This window comes from Hyposmocoma kahamanoa, unplaced genomic scaffold, assembly GCF_003589595.1.
Source record: "Hyposmocoma kahamanoa isolate Upper Pololo Valley unplaced genomic scaffold, ASM358959v1 102, whole genome shotgun sequence".
Lineage (NCBI taxonomy): Eukaryota > Metazoa > Arthropoda > Insecta > Lepidoptera > Cosmopterigidae > Hyposmocoma > Hyposmocoma kahamanoa.
Window position 1 is genome coordinate 9,493,508 of NW_020653337.1, and position 6,000 is coordinate 9,499,507.

Genomic DNA, 6,000 nt, shown 5'->3' on the forward strand with positions numbered 1-6,000 from the left:
TTTTTTATATCGCTAAATGAATTATTTTATCAGTGGGGTTACATGTCACGTGGTAACAAATCAATATTTATCAGAAGTTAAGGTACGTTGATATTGTAGTAAACTTTTGGTGTCCAACCAAACACCGCCTATTTTTGTTATAAAACAGAAAGAGTGAAATGTGAGTTATATAAAATTGTTTAAAGGTGGCAATTCTTTCGTGGAAAATTTAAAACAAGTTCTTAAAAAATGGGACATTTTCTATTCAGTTGTGTGTGATTAGTAACATCCAATGTAAAAAAATGGGACTTATGAGTTTGAAATCTTTGTCTTCGTGTTTGTCTGTATGTCTGCATTCTAGCTCTCAAATCGATAAATGATCTTAAAGCAGTTTTCAGTATATTTATAATGTATGTCATAATACATAACTAATCAATAATTGCGTAAAAGTTGTATGGTGGATGGTACTGATTTGAATAAATATTCAGAGTAAAATGTGTAGCAAGAGTTGCTTTCTTCCAAAGAGCTGCTTTCTTATTTCTCACCATCGAGTGGCGTAATATTCCAGGGCAGGCTAACTAGACTGGAGGTTTTCGCTAATCAAATATAATAAAACTGTGGACAGATTCATATTTCTGATTGTATTTTGGTAATTCTACGTTGGTATAATACACAAAATGTATAAAACATATACCATACAATATGGCGACTACACTTTTTATTTAAATTATTAAAATAAAGTTTATGAAAATTGTGAAAAATGTGAAGGCAACCCAAAAACACATTGAAAGCACAATAGTTAGACTTCATGAAAAAAGTCGTAGCCGTTATAATCGTTCTTGAAATACACAAGAAAAATGCGATGATGGCGATGATGGCGATGATAGCGATGATGGCGATGATGGCGATGATGGCGATGATGGCGATGTTGGCGATGATGGCGATGATGGCGATGATGATAATGATAATGAAAAACACTTATTTTGATGAAAATTTGTAATGAAAATTACATAAAAAAAGAAATAAAAAAAGATATATATGTATGAAAAAGATCTGTCGCCAACATAGCACGCCCCGGTGCAAAGCACCAATCTAATGAGGTGACAGTCTAGGTACGCAGTAATCTCGAGTGCCCTACTCAAGAAGCAAGGACACAACTTTGCGCACCGGCCTTTTCAGCGGCCCCTTGCTCTTCTGAAACTCGACCACCCGGGCAACTCCATCTGGGCCAGTGAATACATTTGTGATTCTTCTTCGGGGCCAGGTACCTCTTGGAAGATTTTGGTCCACCACTAGTACAGGATCACCCACTTTAACGGGCGAAAAGGACGGCCCCGTCATTCGGGGAGAATGAGAATGAGAGTCTAAATATTCTCTCAGCCACCTTGCCCAAAAGATTTCGGCCAGACGCAACGCCTTCTTATAATCTTGGCGAGATAGTTCCGCATCCGAGGCGGGATGAGGAGCTTCAGTAGCTGGCGTTCCCAATAAAAAATAGAATGGCGTCAGTGCCTGCAGCGTGTGTGGGTCGACGGCAACATGGGTCATCGGGCGCGAATTTACTATGGCCTCCGCTTCGAGCAGCAGAGTTGTTAACACTACCTGCTTTGGTGTCTTTTCACGAAGGGTCGTGGAGAGCGCAGCCTTGACGGATCGTATCGTCGTATCGTCCCACGATCCACTCATTGATGGCGACAATGGCGGGATAAAAGTCCACTCTACTTTTTGACCGGCTGCGAAATCGAAGATGTAATCGAGTTGATTGGCTGCACCAGCAAATTTTATCGGAAACTATCCTGATTGGGCAACCGCGTCGAGCAATGAACCTGCGCAACAGCGTAATGGCGGAGTCTGCCGAAAAGCTTTCCACGATGTCGAGGTGTATGGCCCTGGTGGTGAGGCAAGTAAAAAGGGCGACTCGGTGCTTCTCCCGTCTGCGCCACACGGCAACCTCCACTGGACCAAAATAATCTAAACTAGTGAAACTAAAAGGGCGTTGGTGGTGAGCCAACCGATCAGCCGGAAGATCACTAAACTGAGGCACAGACGGTAGGAGCTTTCTAACCCTGCAAAAACAGCAGCATTTGGCGACAGACCGAACACTAGGCCGCAAGGCCACGATATAAAATTTGCTACGCTCCTGCGTAGCAATTAAATAACCACAGTTTCTGTATTCCCATGGCCAAACTTTCGGTGATAATGGTCGATAAACAATTTTGTAATGGGATGTCGACCATCCAGGACAACCAGGTTAACATCCTGCTGGGGATCTTCTGAGACTGCATGAATTCTACCGTCCAAACGGATTAGCTGGTCTTCTCCCAAAAATATGTCTATTTGTTTTAGTTTGCCCTGATTGTTTTGGGAAAGACCTGCATGCAATCTTAGAAGCTCGTCGTTAAATGAGTCCAGTTGGGATTTCAAGAAAAGATGCCTCTCGGTCTCTCGAATTTCTGAAGCTAAAGGGGTTTCAGACCCTCAGAAGCTCGGGAGGAATGTTTAAATTTAGAATTTGGAACTTTAACGGCCGAAAAAGATTTAAAACGTTGAGCGCACCAGTGCGCACGAGCAGTGGCTCTGACTAAACGACTCCATTTGCTGAAGTGATTGTGATCAGCCACTACAGGAGATAGAGGTTCTGGTCGCTCAGTCAGCAAACATGTCAACGCGTGCTCGGGCTTTAGTTCCTCGAGCACAGGTGGCACAAAAGCTGTAGGCTCACGAGGCCATTCGTCCTGAGACCCGATTCGCCCCGAGTGGCGTCATCCGCCACGTTTAGGGCCGAAGCGACGTAACGCCAATCGGCAACACTTGGCAATTCTAATATTTCGCCGACCCGGTGAGCTACAAAGGGCTTAAAAGTTCGAGCATCGGTTCTGCAACCATTTTAAAACTGTTAATGAATCCGTCCAAGAGAACGATTTAGAAGCGACTAAACGGTGGGCTTCTAAGATGTAAGTTGCGAAGCGAGTCGCCATGAGAGCCGCCTGGAGCTCTAAGCGCGGGAAAGAGGCCGGTTTTAATGGCGCCAGTCGTACCTTTTCACCTATGAAGGCCGTATGAACAAACTTATCTTCATAAGTCAAGCGCCAGAAGGCTACACAAGCGCTAGCATCAGTTAGGACATAGAGCTGACTTTTTTGAGGCGAATACGTTTTATAAGGGTGCGGAATGGTGATTTTCTCCGAAACATCGGTCAAAGTCGCAAACCAAGCTTGCCACTTCTCTTTCGTTGAGGAAGGCAGCTTCTCGTCCCAACTTAAATTCACACTCCAAGTATCCTGAAAGAGAATACGCCCGGCAATTATCACGGGCAACAAAAAGCCAAGAGGGTCGTTTATTCGCATGATGTGAGATAGTACAACTCTTTTGGTGAGTTTCGCAGGAAGCGGAATGGTTTTCCTAAAACTTAGAGTATCATCACACACCCAAGACCCGCACCTGAGGAAATGAAACGGACGAGGATCCGAGATCCACTACTGAAGTCTCGACAACCCGTAAATCTGGCTTCAGTAAAGAGAGAGCCTTAGGATCATTGGAAACCCAAGAGCGCATTTCTAAACAAGTCTCGCTATAAATAGAGACTATATCAACGGCTAGACGAGTCGCCTGTTCAGGGGAATCTACGCTATCGAGATAATCATCCCTGTAGTGGTCTCTTATGACGGCTTCGGCGGCTTCAGGATACTTATCTTTGTGCCCTAAAGCATTTTTGTTTTTTAAGAAAATGGTCGTGCAATCATTGACGACATTCTGTACTCTTCTATCGGCACAGATGGATTGACTCGCCAGAGAAAACGCTACGCGTCCTTGTCTTGAACCCTAATTTTTGTTTGTGGGAACATCTCTCGAATATCCCCATTAAGAGCTACCTTGCCTTCCCGGAAACGCATAAGTATGGCCAGCAAGGTTTGTAGTAGGTCAGGACCAGGCAACAGGAGATTATTTAGACTAACTCTCAAACATTCGGCTGCGGCATCCTGAACTAATCTCAACTTTTGTTTTTGTGGGTGGTATATACCAAAGAGTGGCAGATACCACAAATTTCCTTACGGGAGGCAAGTTGGTACATACGCTGTTTAGCCCTTTTCACCATGCCGTCGATATACTGGCGGTAAGCTTCTGCGTAAACTGGATCCTTTTTAAACTTCCTCTCTAGACTTAGGAATCTGGATAAAGCCAAGCTGTAACTTTCGGGAGTGAAGGAAATGTCATCTCGCCAGAGCAAGCCTGTCTCGAACATTCCTGAAGGAAGACGCCGAGTGGTTTCCTCCAATATTTTGAGAGCTCGCTTCTCATTCTGTAAATGGAGGTCCTTTTTGGTAATACCAATGGAATCAAGCGCCAATGATCCTTAATGAGGGATTTCAACTTAGAGACAAAGCTGTGATAAGTTAACTCTATGGGCTTACCTGGGAGTTTACCGAATACAGTCCAACCTAGAGCAGTTTGAATAGCAGCAGGCTGATTTCGAGTACCACCTCTAATACCACGTGCTAGAGATAAATGTCAATTGTCTATGCCTCCGTGGCCGAACGGTTACCATACCGAACTGCCACGCAGAGGTCCCCGGGTTCGATTCCCGGGCCGGGAGAAATATTTGTACGGCCTACATTTATTTCTCTCGTGAGTTTGGGTGTAATTTGTGGTTGTCTATGTGTGTGTCCATGGCACCCGCGACACAGTGTTTCCCTAGTGCGGGGCTATGTTGAATGTGTGCGTTATTATTATTATGTGCCTATTATCAACAATGGCTTGGCTTCGTCATAGCATAACTCTGTGGCAAGTTCCTGTAGGTGTGGGAGCTTCGCCACGACTTGACTAGCTATCCCCAGTCCAGGTACAGAGCGGACGTCATTTAATGTAAAATTTTCATCAGAAAACTTGCCTTTGATGCCAATGCTGACATAATTTACTTTAGAGTCTTTTACGAGCCCACCAACACAATTCATTCGGATTCTACTTTTCGGACCTTGAGCCCCTACGGACTCTGCTACTGCCCGGTCAATTAAGGTGACAGTAGAACCGTCGTCTAATAAGGCGTAAATATCCATCATACCTTTAGGTCCGGACACTGTCACCGGAAGTACCTTCGACAACGGCCGAAACAATGAAGGTGGCGACGTAAACTCTGCAGTGCCACTTTGAGTGTGGGCCACTGTCATGGGCGCAGATTGATCGAGCTCCGGAGCATTGTAGTTAGCGGGAGTAATTGGGTCTCTATGGAGAAGCATGTGATGGAAATATTTGCTCTTGCAATGTGTACTACTACTATTGCTTCTGCAAGTTTTATAGAAATGACCAGATCTTTTAAGACACCTACGACAAACCCTATTTTCCGTAGCCCACCGCCATCTGTCCGCAACCGAAAGAAGCTTGTACTTATCACATTCGGCAACATTATGTGCAGCTTTCTGACAATGTAAACATGTTGGGTCAGGTAGCGCTGGCTTAAACGGAACAGAAGAATTTACGATAGGAGTCAACAGAAAGACTTTGCGCAACAGGTGTCACCACTTTAGTTTTTACCGGCTTTTTTTGGTGGCATTAAAGGAGGTGGCATAGCATACGTCATCGCTGACATTAGTGGCATCCATGACGGTGTGCGTGCGAGTCTTGTCTACGATAGACAAGGTACGTGTGTTTTGACGCGAACCGTCATCGATAGTGCCAAATTTGAAATGGACCCGTGATTAATGCGTGAGAAAACGCGATAGCAATTCTAATTTAAACGAGTTTCGCTCGAAATTTGCATAAGCATAATCTACCCATTTTTCGTGCAACAATGGGGTCAATTTAAAAAGCACGTTGTGCAGCAGCTCTAGAGAGGCCAGAAACTCCATTGAATCTGTTATCTTAATAATAATAATCATCATTTATTTCGGACTGTAAATCCATAGTGTTAATAACAAAATAACTAAAAAAATTAGTGTTAGTAAGAACTGGGAAAGTATATTTTAATATTTATTTATTAATGAGATTCCCCTGTAGAAAGGCTCGAGGCGCAGCTACCGGCTTGGT